The sequence below is a fragment of the Urocitellus parryii genome, unplaced genomic scaffold, assembly GCF_045843805.1.
Source record: "Urocitellus parryii isolate mUroPar1 unplaced genomic scaffold, mUroPar1.hap1 Scaffold_321, whole genome shotgun sequence".
NCBI classification, from domain to species: Eukaryota; Metazoa; Chordata; class Mammalia; order Rodentia; family Sciuridae; genus Urocitellus; species Urocitellus parryii.
The window spans coordinates 102,399-123,782 of record NW_027552943.1 but is presented as its reverse complement, the minus strand read 5'-3'; the positions used below and the strand labels follow the sequence as shown (position 1 = coordinate 123,782).

The following is a 21,384-nucleotide window of genomic DNA, read 5'->3' as shown; positions in this document are numbered from 1 at the left end:
TGAGAAACTGTACCCAGTAAAAAAGGCTAAAATGAAGAGCTAAAACTAGAATGCCTACAGTACTCTGGCTCTCAAGTGTCCCAAATCTTGCCACCACACCTTTTACCTACTACAAAATGAACAACACACACATACTTCATCTAGTCTGTTCTATCATCTTACTCATCTTCTTCCAGTTATTATCCAAAGGACTGTTTTTAAATAATACCTTGGGGATTAAACCCAGGGCACTTAACCACTGAGCCACATCCCTAGCCTTCCCCACCTTTTTTTTTTTTTAATATTTTTTTAGTTGTCAATAGACCTTTAATTTATTTGTATGTGGTACTGAGAAACGAACCCAGTGCCTCACAAATGCCAGGCAAACGCTCTACCACTGAGCCATCACCCCAGCCCATCTCTAATCCTTTTTATATTTTTATTTAGAGACAAGGTCTCACTCACTAAGTTGCTTAAGGCCTCAATAAATTGCTGAGGCCAGCTCTGAACTTGCCTCAGCTTCCCAAACCACTGGAATTACAAACTTGCACCACCACCGTGCCTGGCTTGTCTTGGAAAACATATTTTAAAACAAACTCATTGAGGGCTGCGGTTGTGGCTCAGAGGTGGAGCGCTCACCTACTGTGTGTGGAGGGCCGAACCTCAGCACCACATAAAGTAAAATATAGACATTGTGTTCACCTATAACTAAAAAATAAATTTAAAAAAACCTCATTGAGCCAGGCATGGTGGCCCACACCTGTAACCAAAGCTGCTGAGGCAGGAGGATCAGATTCCTAAGCCAGCCTCAGCAACAGTACCTCAGCAATTGTGAGGCACTTAGCAACTCAGTGGTGGAGTACCTGAGATCAATCCCTGGTACGAAGGAAAAAACAATACAAAACAACAACAACAAAAAAAAACACTCATTAAAATTTAGCTAATTTTTGTACTCTTCATAGAGGCACCAGAGGATGTTCTGATTGTAAGAATAAATCTAGGGCTGAGGCTATAGCTCAATTTATAGTTTGCCTCACATGCACAAGGCCCTGGGTTCAATCCCAGGCACCACAAAAAATAAATAAATAAAATCTAACTTATAGTCTATTTTTAAGAAATTTCAGTCAGCAACAAAAAAACTAATTTCAGAGTAGAAAAAGGGATGATACATTCAGAGTCTATCTTCCATACTTCCCTAATTGTGCTAGAAATTTTTTTCATCCAAGATAGCAGTTTGATTAACAATCCATTTAACCCAGAGCATCAGAGCCAATAACCAACTTCTAGGGTAGTCACATTTGCTTTCATTTTTAACAAGCAATAGGGAAAAGACCAAATTTGATGATAGAATAACTTGTCACAAAGACGATATAATTCCTCTGATTAAAGGTCCCACTTGCTTACTGAATAAAATCCTGCTCTAACCACTCCATCCTCTACTAGTCAACTCCTATGCTTCTACCCTTAATCAAACAATATTTTTAGAATAAATTTTTCGGCTTCTACATCTTTAATCATGCTCCTCCCACTGTCCTGAATAGCCTCCTCTCAATCATCACTGTCCCAACCTGTATCCCCAACACATGAAAAACTCAAGCAGCTGCTCAACCTCCATCCTTCCAATGCTCAAATGACAACTCCTATGAAGCTTCTAAGAAAAATAAATCAAACCCTTAAAATACTTTTCAGTTTCCACAATCAACTTCAAAAAACAAAGTTGATACACACATATTTAAGCATTAGCAAGTATAAATCAGTTAAATTCCCAATCAGGCACAATGGCTCACACCTGTAATTCCAGTGACCCAGGTCAAGGCAGGAGGATCACAAGTTCATGGCCAACCTCACAACTTGGCAAGGGCCTAAGCAATTTTATCCAGAACACTGTTTCAAAATAAAAAATAAAAAAGACTGGGGATGTAGCTCAGTGGCAAAGCACTCATGGATTGATCCCCAGCAAGAAAGAAAGGGAGGGAAGGAGGGAAGAAAGAGAAATAAATCAGTTAAATGTTAAATCCCTAGAAGTTCCCTTAACTCCACACTAGGTCCAAATCTGAAGCTGATTATTCAGTGAAATAATTTTTACAATATTATATCTTTATTAAACTATAAAAAGAAATGTGCCAAAGAAAAAGCAACTTTTAAATATTTTCAACATTAACCAGATGATTCAAGTTTTTATATTAAAGCTGGATTTAACATGTACAATGCTTTAGGATGGAAGATAAAGCATCAAATAACTGTACCAAAACTTACAATATAAATTTGAACAGCGATTTTCTACACACTAGAATTAGTTAATGGCAAGAGGATGAACAGTCCAGAAAACAAAACCTGTATTTCTATAGCGATACTGTGATACTTTACACCCCAAAAGGAAAGTACCTTGATTTTGTGTTGGCAACTTGGTAAGATTAGTTACTAGAATAAAATCAGGTGGGAACAACAAGATCAAAATTCCATATGGAATAACATTGCAAAGTTATCTTATGCAATATTTTTATCTTACACATAAAAACTTTTAAGTTTCCTAATAAAGAGCAATAATTTATTTGACTTCAAAATTAAGTGATCTTCCATTCATGGGTCACATAGGCAGATACCTGAACTCAACACATAAATGGTCAGTGAAGATGTGATGAAACAAATTTAGCAAATGCTAACAAATGTAGAATCTAAGTGATGGGCACATAGGTGCTAACTATACAATTCTTTCCACTTTTCTATATGCTCAAAATCCTTCATAATAAAATGTTGGAAGAAAAAAAGAAACCATCATCCCTGACGCATATATTTGATGCAGAATGATTAACTTACACAGTATGAAGACAACACACACCTTATAGGAATGATGGAATTTAAAAAGACAATTTATGAAGCTAGGCTCAGTGGCACATGCCTATAATCCCAGTGGCTCAGGAGGCTGAGGCAGGAGGATCAAGTTCAAAGCTAGCCTCAGCAAAAACAAACTGCTAGCAACTCAGTGAGACCCATCTCTAAATAAAATGCAAAATAGGGGTGGGGATGTGGCTCAGTGATAGTGTCTCTGTGTTCAATCCCCGGTACCCCCGGACAAAAAAAAAGACAGTTTATGAGACTAAATCCTCTAAAAGTATTGCTGACTAAATTTTCTACAAATTCATTTAAGCCACATTCAGTGAGATCATAACAGCTGTATTAATACTACATTTGATAAAAATAAATACATTTTCCACAGTCCCAAAATAAAGACACTGAACAATTACGCTTTAGCTCACCCAACATAAATATCCAGTGGCCTAAAGACAACATTTGAAGCCCAGATTTAAGCAACAGTCTACTTCTACAGAATAATCTGAGACAGAAGGATCACTTAAAATCAGGAGCCCAGGGGCAGACTGGCCAACATACAAAACCCTGTATCTAAAAAAAACACATAGGGCTAGGGCTGGGACTGGGGCTCAGCTGTAGAGCGCTCATCTAGCATGTGCATGGCACTGGGTGTTCCATCTTCAGCACCACATAAAAAATAAATGAATAAATAAAATAAGGTATCGTGTCCAACTACAACTAAAAGAATATTTTTAAAAGATAAATAACCTTGATAGAAATTAAATCTTAAAAAGTATATTAACAAATAAATACTCTCAACACCAATTTTTTTTATAAACACCTGGCATTTTATAGGCATTTAGTAAGTAGTTCATGCCTCATCCCCCCCCCCAAAAAAAGAAAAGAGTCAAATAACATAAAATCCAGTCCTTGCATCAATCCAAATTCTAGTTCCTACCATACCAAGGTGTTTTGTAAAGTGAAGAACAGTCAAGCGTGATGGTGTAATCCTGTAATCCCAGCAATTTGGGAGGCTGAGACAGGAGGATTCCAAGTTTGAGGCCAGTTTCAGCAATTTAGTGAGATTCTCAGCAATTTAGCAAGATCCTATCTCAAAATAAAAAGGGCTGGGGACATAGCTCAGTGGAAGATAGTCCCAGTACTGCCAAAAAACGAAAGAAAAGAAAAAAAAAAAAGCCAGGCACCAGTGCCCAGCAGCTCGGAGACAGGAGAATCGCAAGTTCAAAGCCAGCCTCAGCAAAGGTGAGGTGCTAAGCAACTCAGTGAGACCCTGTCTCTAAACAAAATATGAAATAGGGCTGGGGATGTGGCTTAGTGGCCAAGTGCCCCTGAGTCCAATACCCAGAACACCGCCCCCCTCCAAGAAAAGAAAAAAAGCAATAAACCAAGCATGGTGTAATCCCAGTTACTAGGGAAGTTGAAGCAGGAGGATCACTTGACTCTAGTAGGAGTCCAGCATGGGCAACATAGTAAGAACCCACCCTTTTTTGGGGGGGGAAGGCAGGTGAGGGGAAAAGGTCCAGGGCTGGGGAGCAAACCCAGGTCCTCACACGCATGCTAGGCAAATGATGAGAACCCTCTCTTAAAAAAAAAAAAAAGGAAGACAATAATCCAACAATCAAATATATTGTCTTCCTAGTTCTACATTGCAACTCAATGATATTACATTCAAAGCAACTTTAATCACCTCTGGAGGGCTAAATGATGAGCCAATTTATATTTGCTGAAAATAAAATGTCTAGCAATAGCATATCTAAGTGACTAACAAAACTGAAAAAGCAAAGAGGTAAAGCTAAATTCTATGTTATGAACAAAAATAAAGCAATCCCATTAACCCCAAAATATCACTTTCCAAAAATTTCCAACAAAATAAGAGGAATATCATTAACAAAATGCTTCTGCAACTTATGGGAGTTTGGGGGGGGTGGGGGGATACTGAGGATTAGCAACCTAGGGATGCTTAATCACTGAGCTACATTCCCAACCCTCTTTTTTTAAATATATTTTTTAGTTATAGATGGACAAAATACTTTTATTTATTTATATGTGGTGCTGAGGATCAAATCCAGTACCTCACACGTGCTAGGCAAGCGCTCTACCACTGAGCCACAACCCCAGTCCCCTCCCCAACCCCTTTTTTTTGAAATAGGGTCTTACTATGTTGCCCAGGCTGGCCTCAAACTTTTGAGTCTCTTGTCTCAGCCTCCTGCATCACTGGGAGCAACTTAGGTCCTTGTGAAGCAAGATATTAAATATTAGGCCTTCATAAATAAACCCAAGAGTTTTATTCCTATTTCCTCCATGGTTTCTTACTGTCTACCATTACTACTCAAAAATACCTTTGACAAGCATCAAAGTAAAAATGTACATGTGCAACACCCCAATACAGTAGATATCTCTTCTATAGATCCATACTGTTGATGGCCTGAAGAGACAGCACTATGGGAAACTTCTACTTTCTCCATTATATATTTCTGTAATGTCTGAATTTTTCAACAAACACCTGTCTGTGGGCAGGGATTAAAAAAAATATATTATTCAAGGGTTTTATAAAATATGTCTTGCTTGGGATGGGAGGTCCTTAGGAGACTCGGGAGTTTTATTTTTTATTTTTTTTAAATGATACTGGGTTCGACTCCCAGTTCCAAAAAAGACAAAAAAAAAAAATTATAAAAGAGAACCTCAGGGACTGGAGTTGACTCAGCGGTAGAGCACTCGCCTACCACGTGCAAGGCCCTGGGTTGGATCCTTAGCACCACATAAAAATCAATAAATAAAATTAAGGTATTGTGTCCAACTACAACTAAAAAATAAGTATCAAAAAATTTTAAAAACCAGAGAGAGAGAGAGAACCTCAGAGTATAAAATATAAATGTAGAACTGTTCTGATTGAAATGAGACTGGGGGGCTCAAGAGTCCCATCACCACCTCAGCCTCTTTCCCTGAGTAGCAGCTCCAGAAGCACCCTCACTTCAGAGAATGTTTAAAAGCCTCCTATCCAATCAAAGTCCATAACGATTATTTTGGGGGAGGGGGGTGCTTGTGGTAGCAAGTGAACCCAGGGTTTCACGCATGCTAGCCAAGCACTCAATCAACTAAGCTACATCCCTAGCCCTCCTGTCCAATCTAGATTTGGCTAAATTTACTAAATATTCAACAAAAACTATCATTATCATAACATTTCTAGCTACATGCAGTTGCAAAATGGCAAAATAAGATGGGTTTTTAATACAAATTTGTTATTCGTACAACAGACATCTATGTATATTTTAAGAACACAGTTCAATGAGTTGTTTTTTTTTACTGATTTTTTTTTTTTTTTGAGAGAGAGAGAGTTTTTAATATTTATTTTAGTTTTCGGCGGACACAACATCTTTGTTTGTATGTGGTGCTGAGGATCAAACCCGGGCCGCACGCATGCCAGGCAATCACGCTACTGCTTGAGCCACATCCCCAGCCCCCAGACAGGGATTAAACACCTGAATCAAACAAATCCCTAATTACTCTCTAAAAAGAGATTAAGTGTGTAACAGATTTAAAATATTATAATGTCATGTAATAATAATGGAGGATTAAGAGCTGGAGATTTGGCTCAGCGGTAGAGCGCTTGCCTTGCATGTGTGAGGCACTGGGTTCGAGCCTCAACACCACATAAATAAATAAAATAAAGACCTATTTAAAAAAAATAATAATGGAAAATTAAGATGGGAGAAGTATCAGGTGACAAGGAGAGTACTGTTTACAGAGTAACCCAAGAAGGCCTCCCTCAAGACATTTCCCAGTGTGCATACAAAGCCATCAAAATGCCAGAGGGACTAGGGCAGCAGCTCAGTGGTAGAATACTTGCCTAGCATGTGCAAGGCCCTGAGTTCAATGCCCAGTACTTAAAAACTGCCAAAATTTAGATGATAGAGCCAGTCCTTGATAAAAAGCATAGTAAGAACTTAAGACTGCAAAAAGTCAGATTTTGTATCAAGGATCATTTTACTATGCCTGAAACAAAGTTTTTTTCACATTACTCTCACTTTAGATATTAATCAACACTCCAGCCCAGCACATGTTCTACTACTACTACAGCACAGCTGTAGAGTCTCCCTAAATTGCCAAGACTGGGCCTTGAACTTGCCATCCTCCTGCCTGCACCACCACATCTAGTGTTCTGGGTAACTTTATAAAACTATCTTACCTCCATGAATTACTCCATCAATCCTTTATTTATCCCACCCTTTTTACTAAAATAGAAAATTAAATTATTAACCTCTAACCCACACAGGATTGATTACTAAAAGCAAAGCAATGAGCTTCACAGATGTTTACTATATTTTGAAGTAAAATAACTCTGGTTCTTACATCTCAAGACAAGGACCAAAAGTCCTATCATTAGACATACAGAAATTTTCCTTTGCTTGGCCTTCTACCTTCTGAGACAGGCTAAGCTATGCAGTTAACACTCCAGATACTACAAAGCAAAACCAGGCAGCACAAAAATGAGGACACTGGGGGCTGGGGATGTGGCTCAAGCGGTAGCATGCTCGCCTGGCATGCGTGTGGCCCGGGTTCGATCCTCAGCACCACATACCAACAAAGATGTTGTGTCCGCAGAGAACTAAAAAAAATAAATATTAAAAATTCTCTCTCTCTCTCTCCTCTCTCACCTAAAAAAAAAAAAAAAAAAAAGTGACTTTCTTTCAAAAAAAAAAAAAAAAATGAGGGCACTGCACGTATGCCAGCTAAAAAAGTACCAGATCAATGCCTACATGCTTTCTAAAAGTCCTGGGGTTTTCTTCAATATGGAAATTAAACAATTCAAGGTTTTGGGGTTATTTTCCCCCTTACCACTTCACCTTCCTCTTCCAAAGTTACCTACAGGAAGGAAATAAGGAATTCAAAGGGAAAAAAGTAGTAATATTATGTTAAGACAGCAAAATGACTTTGAATGCAAGCATTAGAGACCTGTATCATATATATCCAGAAAAGAAACAAATTAAAATGTATACAATAAACATGTAAATCAATAAGGATCAATGGACTCTCTGCCCCACATGAGGGATGCATGTCAGGCTCTGGTGGGTCTGTGGCAAACTAGAGAGCACATGCACAAACCACAAAAGATGGTTGCTGAAAACAGAAACAGATCCAACTGTGGTATATATACACAATGGAGTATTACTCAGCAGTAAAAGAGAATAAAATTATGGCATTTGCAGGTAAATGGATAGTTAGAGAATAAGCAAAGTAAACCAATCCCAAAAAAAAAACAAAAGCCAAATGTTTTCTCTAAGTGGATGCCAATCCATAATGGGGGGTGGGGATGAGTGGAGGAACTTTGGATGGGGCAAAGGGCAAGGGAAGAGGAGGCATGGGAGTAAGAAAGATGGTAAAATAAAACAATCATCATTACCCTAGGTACATATATGATTGCACAAATAGTGTGACCCTACCTACTTTAGATACAACCAGAAGTGAAAAACTCTGCTCCATTTGTGTACAATGAATAGAAGACTATTCTGTGTCATGTACAACTGATTAGAACAAGTAAATTAATTAAAAAAACAGAAAAGATCCATGGCTGCAAAAAAAATTTTTTTGGTGGGGGGTGAGGGAGAATTGGGATTGAACCCAGGGGCACTTAACCACTGGGCTATATCCCCAGTCCTTTCTATTTTTTATTTCAAGCACATCTCACTATGTTGATTAGCGCCTCATTAAATTGCTGAGGCTGGCTTTGAACTTGTGATCCTCCTGCCTCAGCCTCCTGAGTTGCTGGGATTATAGGCATGTGCCATTACCCTCAGCTTGCCAAGTCTTATTTTTCAAGAGCAGCATGAATCCAAATTTTTATATAAAATCTCCTTGTTTTTAAATGTTAACAACTAATTCAAATTATAGCACTGAGCCAAACAAAATACATCTGGAGACTGGATTTAGTCCCTAGCCTGTTTTCAACCTCTGTCATGAAAAGAAAAATACACAGTTCTCCCAGGGGCAGAACTATAACTTCTGAGGCAGAAAACACACCCTATGATTCCAGTAAAACACTATCATCTGAAAACACACTAAAGAGACATGAATATACTTGTGAAACCTCTAATTTTTGAAGAAGAAAATCTTACTTCTTTCACACTAAGTTGCACCATTTCAGCCACTAAAATAAGAACCATAAACAAAATCCAATAAAAGAAAACATTAGGAACAGACTTATGAAACTGAACTTCCCAAATTTCAGCTCTCAGTATGAGCATAATCATTATTTTCTAAACAAAAAGAAACTAAAAGATGAACTATATAGCACATAACATTTCAACTCATTATTTCTCCTTAAAAATAAATAAATAAGTCATTTCCTTTGAAAGACTAGGAAAGCCAATCCTTTCGAAGGGGTACCTGTGTATCTTATTGCCCTGGGGAATTTTAGACAATTACTTTTTTATGAGTTATGAATCTGCATTATGAAGTTTAAGCAATGGTCCTTAAACCTTTTTGAGACTCCAATACAGAAGGGAAAGAGAAACTGTACATCCTCAAAAAATTAATAGCAACTCAAGAGGCTGAGGCAGGAGGATCGAAAATTTGAGGCTAGCCCAAAAAACTTAGCAAGACCCGTATCCTCAACTCAGTACAGTTGCTCACACCTGTAATCCCAGCAATCTGGAAGGCTGAGGCAGGAGAACCACAAGTTTAAGGCCAGCCTGGGCAATTTAGTGAGATCCCCATATCAACATAAAAAGGGCAGAGACATGGCTCAATAGTAAAGCACCCCTGAGCTAAATCCCCAGGGGGACTGGGGAGGGGGTATCCTGCTCAAGAGAACATTAAATCTACTTAAACTCCAAACCCTCTACTTCTTCCTATGGCTACATCTTCACTCAAACACTCTACATTAGGCAACTGCCATCTCCAGCAGGCTAGTAGCCTCTTCACTTGACATCTTCCAAGTCTATTTTGCCCTTCTGCAAAAGTAATTTTAAACTGAGCACAGTGGCACATGCCTTAATCCCAGGAACTCAGCAGGCTGAGGAAGATTATAAATTCAAGGCCAGCCTCAACAATCAGCAATGGGCTAGAGTTGTGGCTCAGTGGTAAAATGCTTGCCTAGCACATTGAGGCACTGGGTTCAAACCTCAACACTATATAAAAATAAATCAAATAAAGGTATTCTGTTAATCAGCAATGCCCTAAGCAACTTAGTGAGACCCTGTCTCAAAATAAAAAATTAAAGGGACTGGGGATGAAGCTCAATGTCAAAAGTGAGCCTGGGTTCAATCCCTAGTACCAAATGAAGTCACAATCTTCTTTTTTCCTCCCTGTTTGTACTATTAAAATAACAGTTTGTTGTAAATGGCCTTATGTACACACACACACACACACACCCCTATCATAATAACCTATCTATCAGGATACCTTAACAGCTTTCCTAAACCGCCAAACCTCTGTTTTTTTGTTTTTTTTTTTTGGTGGTGCTGGGGACTGAACTCTAGGCAACAGCTCTATCACTTGAGCTATATAACCCCAGCCCACACCAACTCATCTTTAAAGACTTTCCTGTGTGTAACCTACACTTTGCCTTCTTTCAGTTCACAGAGCACACTAAATTGTGAACATGTTCCTTGCGGTTTCCCTGACATCCTAACTGGTTCCTCATTCTCCCCAAAAAGAACTCCTCTGACCACTGTTAAAACTACCCCTTTTAAGTGTCTATCAAAGTCTCCAGCATGACCTCCAGGCCACTTCTCAATGTGTAATTTATCTACTTAACCCACTATCCTGTAAATTCCCAAAAGACAAGGCCACACCTGTCTCACGCTTCATTGCCTGGTTCATTGCCCACACAGGGCCTAACACAAACAGCAAACTGGCCTAGTATATGGTTGGCTCTTGGATACAATTTGGTTTTGTTTTTTGTTTGTTTTCTTTTCTTTTTTTGGTGATGCTGGGGATTGAACCCAGGGCCACGGGCATGCAAGGCAAGCACTCTACAAACTGAGCTATATCCCCATCCCTGGATACAATTTGTTGAATCACTCCGCTCAGTCAATCAATCAGGGTCAAACAGTGAATTGATCTTAGATGTTTATGGAATGAGTGTGTTAGGCAATCCATTAGTCTAATATTTGAGTAAAAAATATATTAATCACATTTCCTTCAATTCAGGATGTCAGTATGCAAGAGAAAGGCTAGCTAGAACTCTTTTAAGATTCTTGATAAATTAGAACTATCCAGTCTAAAGCAAGCAAATCATATGCCTGTGAGCTCTCCCATTCAGCTTCTTCCTTCCCCATCTCTGTGCTAATCTTGGATATACTCCAAATTCTTCCTCCTTCCAATTTTTTCAGTACAAAACAGATCATTCTTTGTTATCCAAAAATTTTTTCCTTTTGTTTTATTTTTGTATTTTTTTGGCAGTGCTGGGGATTAAACCCAGGGCCTTATGCATGCCAGGCAAGCCCTCTATACTGAGCTACACCCCCAAGCCTGTAAAGCATAATTCACTGGCTAAATCAACTTCAGGAGTATGTACCTATTGTATTAAAAGAAATACAGTAAAGAATGCTACTACCATCACCACCAGAGCTCAAATTGAACTACACTGGGTTGGAGACATAGCTCATGCAAAAAGTCCTGGGGTTCAATGCCCGGCCCCACAAATAAATAAACTTTCACTGGGGCTAAAAATAATTTCTTTTTTAAATGGAGTACTACTATACATATAGGTTTATACATATATACATATAGGCTTTTAATTAATTAGTTGCTTACAGAAACTTCAGCTTTTACAAAATGCAATCAAGCCTACATCACTGCACCATAATTGTTCTTGATATAAAGCACAAACAATAGTTCACAAAATACATTTTCTACCAAAAAACAAACAACCCAATTTGCTCCACATTTTTCAAGACAGAAACTATTTCTGTACCTTTAACAGACTTCTACTAAATAATATACACATCAGACTGTCTAGATAACAGGACAGAAGAAGCCGGGCTTGGTGGTAGAGGCTTATAAACTCAGGGACTGAGAAGGCTGAGGCAAGAGAGTCCCCATCTCAAAAAAGAAAAAAAAAAAAAAAGAGAGAGAGAGAGAGACAGAAAAACGGTTGGAGATGTAGCTCAGTGGTAAACAGTCCCTGGGTTCAATCCCCAGTACCAAAACAAAAAAAATACTACCGATAATATGTCCACAAACAAAAACAAGGAAGGGGGCTGGGGTTGTGGCTGGGTGACAGAGCGCTTGCCTAGCAAGAGTGCGGCACTGGGTTCTATTCTCAGCACCGCATATCAAAAAATAAAATAAAAAACAAGGAAGAACATCTGAAAGGAAAGAAAACTGATGGTGTGTTAAATCCCTTTTCACTCTAAGCCCACAAACTAGAAATCCTATACACGACGAAGAGAATGTTGATGATAGTAGCTAAGCAGTCTTTACTTGTTCTTCATAATAACCCTGTAAAGTGCGAAATTCACTACTATTTTAGCACTGTTATTTTAAAAACAAGAAAACCAAGGCACTTAGAAGTGAAAATTCGATCTAAAACCAAATATTGGCAGAGCCCAAATATGAACTCCGGCAGACTGGCTCAAGGATCCTTCCGTAATGCTGCCCCCTTAAGTTTCCCTAGGCTGGTCCGGCCGGGCCATACCACTCTCAGACGTTTCCCTTTCAATCCAATTAACAACTTCCCCGTCAATACTGCACTCCCACTGATGGCTTCCAACTTTTGGGCACCAGAGTTGCTCACCATTTCCGCCGCCACTCTCCACCCCACAGACTTAGAAGAGCAAACAGTAGCTGATAAAAGTTGCTTAGATGCTAAGAGAAACTACTTCATATATGCAGGACACAGGCCAATGACCACTGGAATGTAAGTCGGCCTCACTTCCAGCCTAAGAAAAAAAAAGTGCGAACGATATATTTTTTTTTAAGGAGATGAACGTGGATTATGCCTCTCTTGGCCACAAGGCAGAAGAGAACGGAAATATTAACATTTACTGAGTGCCAGCAAACATGCGCCCTGAGACAGAACCAGGCCAATGGGGAGACTGTGAGGGGGGGAAGGGCATTCAAGAGTTCCGGGAAAGGGAGAATCCAAATAATAGGGTTCATAACATCAAAAGGGGATGAGGGGAGGAAAAGTGGAAGCCTCCCTAGGCAGATTGCAAAAAGGAGACAGAGATGTAGACGCTGCCCGGCAAAGAAGGCGGCCTAGAGCCTGGGGAGCTAGGCCCGAGCGAAGAGAAGCCCTGAAGGGCGGGGAGGGGGAGGAGCCGGAGGAAGCGGGGCCCGCTGAGAAGAGGCCCGGGGGAGAGGCTCCACGCCAGGCCTTTTCCCTAACCCAAACGCAGCCGCCGCAGAGAAAAGATAAAACAGAAAATGATTGGAGCCGGTGGAGCTGTCCCAACTCCCATCAGAGGCGCTCACTCACCTGGGCCCACCGCAGCGACCGCAGCTGCAGCCTCGCAACGGCACAACCGGCCCGAATCTCGCCCCCGCCCGACAGTGCGCCCCGCGTCCCCGCTCTCCGTCGACCGCTGCGGCGGCGTCGCTCCGCTGCCTCCTGGGAAATGTAGTCCTAGGCCCGCCCCTCCGCGCTGACTGGGCGGACTCCTGAACTACATTTCCCGAAAGAAAAAGCGAGCGTTGGGCCCGCCGCTTTGCGTCACCTCGCCGGGCTGTCGGCAGTCACGTGGGGTGCTCCGTTCCGTCCCTTCCCCCCGCCTGGTGGCCTGTGGAAGAGGGAGGGAGGTGGACGGAAGGGGCGGGGGCGTTGCTGACGCCACTGCCCCCACCATTTTGGAACCAGCCTCTAGGGAGGGACTGAGCCCCACCCACTCTCTGGCCCGCTTGCGTAGTCGAAAAGTCTTGAAACTGGGAGTCAAGTCGCTTGGTATTCCTGCTCAACCTTGCCACCTCTCGCTTTGTGACCTTGAGCAAATCGGCTCTCTTCTCTAAAGCTGTTTCCTCCTCTATAAAACGAGATTCAGAATCCCTATTCCACAGAGTTATTGCTCCGACAAAGTAAGGTACATGAGAGTATCTTACTTTCAAGTACCTTGAAAGCGCAACGCAAAATGAAGGCGTTTTTGTTTTTAATTCTGATAGTGTGACCTCCTTCGGAGGCCCAGGAGCGAAGATGGGCAGCGATCTCCCCAGCCTCGTCTTCCCGTTGCCTCTCCGTCCAGCTTCCGCGAGATTGGGAACACAAAAAGAGGTTTTTCTGAGTGTGATCCTCTGAAGGAAGTTTGTTAAAATGGGTGGCACTTGCCTGTTGAAACAGCAGTCTCTCGGGAGCGTAGCCGTGGCATCTGAGTTTTAAACAGCCCTCTCTTTTTTGCACACGTGCTTGAGAACTACTGCATTTCTCTGGGTTTTGCACAGACTGATTTCCTCTGCAACTGCTGCCCTAGTGAACTCGCACCTATTCTGTGATGCTTTCCAAGTTTACTAGTTCTCCCCATCTCTGCTCCTAAATTAAGTTTGCACCTTATACTATAATTGTCAGGGCTGGTGTTCTTTGCCTTCCAAGCAGACTGTGAGCTCCTTGAGAGCAGAGATGAATTTTTATGGATTTCTGCATGCTCAGGCCTAAGAAGACAAAGTATACATCAATACTTTTTTTGTAAGTTATTTGAGGCAGGGTCTCCCTAAGTGGTGCAGAGAAGCGTCAAACTCAGGATCCTCTCACCTTCAGCCCAAGTTGCTAGGATTACAGGCATAAGCCACCATACCCAGCTCAAGAAATATTTTTAAAATATCTGCTCTTGAGCAGGGTGCAGTGGCCCAGGCCTGAAACTCATGAGGCTGAAGTAGGCCTGTGCCACTTAGACCCTGTCTCAAAACAAAATTTAGAAAGGAGCTGTGGATATAGCTCCCATAGTATGTTTGCCTAGCATGTACAAGGCCCTGGATTCAATTCCCAATAACACAAGCTCACCAGGTTCACCTCAAGTCAAACACCATGCCACATCAGCCCTCATGCCTGCCAGCCCCAGCAGCATGCCTTCCACACTATTTACTCTTTCTTCTTTCTTGGGAGCACTTCCTGTAAGCAGCATACTGTGTAGTGCTTCTTGAAACCTTCTGATTCAACTTAATTTTCAATTCACAGATTTTCTGGGTGTCTGCTATATGCCATACTCAATGCATAAACTTGGGTATAGTGGTAAACTAGGTGGGTACAAAAATATAAAATCACTCACTCCTCTTGGCTTCTGAAATAATGTATCTTTGATCTCTTCTATACCTCTCTGTAAACCTCTGTCCTTTCTCTGGAAAGAAATTTATCCCAAGGTTTCAGTCTCCATCCTCTCCTTATTCAACCTCTCTCTGAGTGGCCTTTCTCCTTTATTGATCTGATACTCCGGTGACTTCTACATCTCTTCTCTCTTTGGAGAATCTTATTCCTTATCTACATCTTAGACTGAATTAATGTAGGTAGTTCCAAATGGCCATCATACTCTAATTTCCCACAGGAACCTCCAGAAACTGAACTCTCCCTCCTTCCAACACAACTTTACCAGTTAATTGTGTAGTTAATTGTTTATGAGTCTGCATTCACTAGGTTTTGAGCTCCTTTCAACAGAGAGAATACTTTATCCCTCCTCATATATTGAACACTTACAACATGTCAAGCCTTGTGCTGGATGCTCAGGAAAAAGGATAAACAAAACAAATGTAGCTCTTTCCCTCTCAGAGCTTACCTTCAACATGGGAGACAACATGAAGAGATCTATTAGCCAGTCATGATGGTGCACAACAGTAATCCCAGGGTCTCAGGAGGCTGAGGCAGGAGGATCACAAGTTCAAAGCCAGCCTCAGCAACTTAGTGAGACCCTAAGCAACTTAGTGAGACCCTGTCTCAAAATAAAATATGAAAAAGGGCTGAAGATGTGACTCAGTATTTAAGCATTCCTGGATTAAATTTCTGCTAACAAAAAAAAAAGAAGGCCAAGGCAGGAGAATTGCAATTTTGAGGCCAGCCTCAGTGATTTAAGCAAGATCTTCAGTGATTTAAGGAGACCCCCATCAACTTAGTGAGACCCTGTCTCAAAAAATAAAAAGGACTGGGTTTAAGCACTGCTAGGTTCAATCCCTTGTACCAAAAAAAAAAAAAAAAGAAGAAGAAGAAGAAAGAAAGAATCTATCAGCATGGTGGTCCATGCCTGTAATTCTAGTTATTCTGAAGGCTGACACAGGAGGATCCTAAATGCAAGGCCAACCTGGGCAACTTAGTGAGACACTCTCTCAAAAAAAAAAAAAAAGAAAGAAAAGAAAAAGAAATCAAAAGGGCTGGGGACTATAGGTCAATGGTAAAGCACCCTCAGGCTGAATTCTCAGAAGAAAAACAAAAAGACTATATCTATATGCCTATTATTTTACTATTGTGATAAGTGCAAAATAGGAAGTTATATTCTTTGATAGTGTAGAGCAAAGGTTAGCAAGCTACAAAAGCCTAGGGGCCAATTCTGGCACACCTCCTATTTGTTTTATTTGTTTGTTTTTTGTTGTTGTTGTTGTTGTTGTTTTGTGATACTGAGGATTGAACCCAAGAGCACTTTATCTCCCAGCCCTTTTTATTTTCAGATGGGATGTTTTTTATTTGCTGAGGCTGGCTTCAAAATTGTGATCCTCTTGCCTCAGTCTTCTAGATAGTTGGGATTACAGTTATGGGCACTCAGCTTGTTTTTACAATTCAAAATGATGATAATAAAAATGAAAAGAAAGAATATCCATTTATGATAAAGAAAAAGTATGCGAAATTCAAGTCCAGCATCTATTTACCTAATGCCTTAGGCTGCTATGAGAGCAGAGATGAGTAGTTGCAACAGAGACTTTGCAAAGCCTAAATTATTTGCCATTTTCCCTTTACAGAAATAGCTGACTAACTCTTGGTATAAAATCTGGAGGTCCTGAGGAAATTACCCAAAACCATGTAGTTTGCTGGGCCAAGAATTGGGGAAGAACATTCCAGACAGAAGGAGCAACACATGGAAAAGCGCTGTGATGTGAAGGAACTTGCCACTTCCTACAGACTGTTGAACCCTCATCAACCCTGGAGAGGAATAGGAAATAGAGGACAATGAGGCTGCTGAGGCCATAAGTCAGATCCTACCAGGTTTGATAGCTTAGTTTGAGGATATTGGGTTTTATTCTGAGAACAATGGGAAGCTATTGAAAGCTTTATGAGCAGAGAGGGATGTGATTCAGATTTCCTTTTCTAAAGCATTACTGTGGCTAGGCACCATGGTACATACTTGTAATTCCAGCAACATGGAGGCTGAGGCAGGAGCATTACAAGTTGGAGGCCAGCCTGGACAACTTACTAAGATCCTATCTCAAAAAATAAATAAAATAAAATAAAAAGGCTGAGTTCAGTGGTGAAACAGCCAGTAGTTAAAGAAAAAAAAAAAAAAGACTGAGAGAAGAAAAAGATATGTAGAAGATGATATCTCCTGATCTTGGTATTAACCAAGTATGAGACAGAGGAGGAGATGGATGTGGGAGGAGCTAGGTTGATGCCCAGGTTTCTTGATTTGAGCAGCTGTGTGAATAGAAGAACTGTTACTACCTCTGTCCCCTACACTGCTTTTTCAAGTCTTACCACACATCACAATATGTTGAGATCATCCATCAAATGCCTGTGCCTCTTGCAGAGAAACTACTCCTGGAAGGCAAACTCCTAGTTTGTTCTTTTTCTCTCTAGACCCTGGCAGGGCCAAGCCCAGATTTGGCAACGAATATATGTGTATGGACTTTCTTAGTTCTTGCTTGTTTCTGTTAAGGGTTCCTCTGTCCTTCTGATCACCCAGGCTCAAATCTCAGAGGAACCCTGGTTTTCTCCTTCCTCCTCACCACTGTTAGTCACAAAGCCCAATGTATTCTGCTCCCAGAACTCTGCTGGATCTCCTATCATCCTTGTTAAAACACGAAGCAAAGAAAAGACCACCGACTCCAATTTTATTTTTATTTTTTTTTAGAGAGAGAGAGAGAGAGAGAGAGAGAAATTTTTTTGGCGGATACAACAACTTTGTTTGTATGTGGTGCTGAGGATCGAACCCAGTGCCTCACATGTGCTAGGCAAGTGTTTTACCACTGAGCCACAACCCCAGCCCCAGATAACAGGATTTTGACAGGCATAATACAAAGGCAGGTAGTAGGTTAATGGTCTAAATGGTTCAGCACTTAGGGAGTAAATTTAGATCCCAACCTCAGAATTTATGAGGCACCATTAGGGTTTCAGAGGGGGTTGTTATCTGGTTAGGGAAAACCAGGCATGGGTAAGTTCAAGGCACGGGCAGGCATTCCAAGCAAGTTTAAAACATCAAAATAATGGCAAGGCCAAATAGAAATCCTAATATTTTACAGAAAATAGAACTTTATCTTATAACTCTTGACGAGATGACTCCTGATCTTAGGATGGAATTAGCCTGGGTTCATCAATCCTATCTCAGGCCTTCACATGTTTTAAGAGCAGGGGAGAAATGTGATTCAGATTTCCTTTTCTAAAGCATTACTCTGGCTGGGTATCTGGTGCACACTTGTGATTCCAGCAACTCAGGAGGCTGAGGGAGGAGGATCACAAGTTGGAGGCCACTTTTCTAAGCACTTTATGCTACCTTAGCCAGAGTAAGAGCTACAAAGTATTGGGTCTGGTAAGTTCTCTTCCCTGTCCTCCCTGCCTCCTGCCTCTCTCCATCCAGGCCTTCCTTACATAGGCTCTCAGGATCAATCAAATCCTCAAATTGGTCTAAAGGCCCTGAATGGTCTAACCTCTGACTCTCTCCAGTTCACCGTCACCTTTAAAGGCTATCATTGTATTAGAATGGAAGATAATCCCAAGGCCATCCTTGTCCTTAACCAGTTTTGGGTCCTTCCAACATAATGCTCCGGTCATGTGTGGTCATCTTCACCACGCTCTAGGCTTCCTGCCTCCTGGTGTCTACTAGTGCTCTGCCTCCCAAGAAGCCTCATCAATCAAAGTTTGTTTTTTTTGTTTTTTGTTTTTTGTTTTTTTTTTTTAAAGAGAGAGTGAGAGAGAGAGAGAGAGGGAGAGAGAGAACTCTTCAACATTTATTTTTTAGTTTTCGGCAGACACAACATCCCTGTTTGTATGTGGTGCTGGGATCGAACCTGGGCCGCATGCATGCCAGGGGAGCGTGCTACTGCTTGAGCCACATCGCCAGCCCAAAGGTCAGTTTAAGAACTTCTTCCCCCAAGAGTACCTTAACACTGATTCTACATTCGTCCAGTTCTGCCTTACATTCTTGTGATTTCTACACATCTCATCTCTCCATGAACCCAGGAGCAAATAAAGTAGCATCTGTTGCTCAGCCACTCAGCATCCTTCCATGCCTCTTCTCCTCTTGAGAGCACTCTGATAACCCTCTAAGAAGCTAGCCCTCTCCCACTCTGGCTCTCAGGTGAGCAGGTGATGGGCTGATCAGCACATTTCATTCCCTTGGCCACTGTGATTGGCAAGTGGCTCAAACCAAGATAGCAAGGCAATGAGTGTCAGCCTGAGACCTTGGCTGGAACACCCAGACAGGGGCCCTCCTGTTCTTCTGGGATTGCTAAACTGGAAGAGCATTGGCCTGGGCTTGTTTTTTTTTTTTTTTTGCCTGGGCTTGTTAATGGTCTTCTTGGCAACTATTTGGAGAGAGACTTCCCTAGAGTAAAGCCAACAGAGTTGGAAGCAGAGCCATGAATTGAGAAAGACATGTTCTCTGTTGTACCTGTTGAGCCCTTGGATACAGCCATGCCCGAAGTGAGCAAATTTCTGGACCTTTCCATGCCATGAGCAATCAATGAGTTGGGTTTCTGTTACTTCTAAGTTGGAGTTATGACTGAGAGAAGTTGATAGAGCAATCTGTTGTATTCAGGAGGCTTTTGGGCTGGGAATATAACTTAGTTGGTAGAGTGTTTGCCTCACATGCACAAGGGTTCAATCCCCAGCACCACAAAAAAAAAAAAAAAAGGCTCTCAGGGCTGGGGCCACCCACCTTTAGTCTCAGCTACTTGAGAGGGTGAGGCAGGAGGATCACAATTCTAGGTCAGCCTGAGAAGTTTAATGAGATCCACCCTTTCTCAAAATAAAATATGAAAAGTAGTAGAAAGTCTCTGGATTCAATGCCCAGTACCACATGCAAAATATATGTATTCAACCTCTATAGATTCTCACTTAGTTAGCAGGGATAGGGCCTTCAATAACTGTAATTGTGTTTTTTGTGGCACTCTACCACAGAGCTACATCTCCAGCCCTGTGTGTGTGTGTGTGTTTGTGTGTGTGTGTGTGTGTGCTCGCGCACGCGCGCACACTAGGGACTGAACCCCAGGTTACTTAACCACTATGCCACATTCTGTGCTTAGGCCAGAGCCTAAGCAACTCTATTTTACAGTTTGAAACTTGCAGTCTCACCAGGCATGCCTAATGGAGCCCTTTAGTATCACTTCTCCCCACCCTGATAAACCCAGAGTGAAGCCTCTGGCAGGCTGTCCAGGCCCAATAAGAGGGAAAGGCAAAAAGATCAGGGTGGGGACCACCAGACCAGATGTTTTAACCCCAGAGTAAATGATGTCACTGAAAAATCCCCTGGCAGCAGATAAGGATTGAAAGGGGGGCTGGGGTTGTGGCTCAGTGGTAGACCTCTTGGCTACCACTGGGTTCGATTCTCAGCACCACATAAAAATAAATAAATAAAGGGCTGAGGTTGTGGCTCAGTGGCAGAGTGATTGCCTAGCATGTGTAAGGCCCTGGGTTCAATCCTCAGCACCACATAAAAATAAATAAAGGTATTGTGTCCAATACCTTTAATTAATTAAAGTTCCATCGACATTAAAAAAAAAAAGAAAGGAGGGTCAAAAGCCCCAAAATTTAGTATAAATAATAGAGCAAATGAACAGATGTTCAGCCAGCCAATACTGATGCCCTCAGTATTGATGAGGACCTGGTCTGACATCCCAACACTTTTTATCGTTTGCTGATCCTCTGCATCTTGCTCACCACTCTCAAAGTCTACAGCCACATCTTGACCTTGGTGAGAGCTGCAACTTCTCCCTACAACCCTCTCCTCAATCAGCTGTCAGCTCTACCCCACCAGAAGCCTGCCTTGGTTCCAGACCCGAGTGTGCATCTGCTGGACTTAAAGCAGAAGGCTTGAGACTTTTGATCTGACATTTGAACTTAGCCCACAGAGGGAATGTCTGTCATTAGCCTGTCATGATTAAAGTGTGTTTGCAGTGCTTAGAATTAATTAATCTAGAATTGTTTACTGTAAATTAATTAATCTAGAATTGTTTGCTGTGAATTGATTATGTCTATCACAGTGCCTAACATTAAGGATTGTCATTTTCTTGAACCTATAGAGGGGGCTATGGCTGTGGCTTAGTGGAAACACACTTGCCAAGCATGTGTGAGGCACTGGGTTCGACTCTGACTCTCAGCACCACATATAAATAAACAAATAGGGCTGGGGATGTGGCTCAAGAGGTAGCGCGATCGCCTGGCATGCGTGCGGCCCGGGTTCGATCCTCAGCACCACATGCAAACAAAGATGTTGTGTCCGCCGAGAACTAATA

General features: G+C 41.5%; 1 protein-coding gene across 2 annotated transcripts in view; it reads right to left on the bottom strand.

Moving 5' to 3' along the window:
• The window catches only part of Thrap3 (thyroid hormone receptor associated protein 3), a 54,306-nt gene extending 40,972 nt beyond the window's left edge, over positions 1–13,334 (bottom strand). For both annotated transcript variants that reach the window (XM_026393377.2, XM_026393376.2), the window contains exon 1: positions 13,235–13,334. The gene's annotated coding sequence lies outside the window, so the exon portion shown is untranslated. The remainder of the gene's footprint in view (positions 1–13,234) is intronic.
• Positions 13,335–21,384: the final 8,050 nt, after the last annotated feature.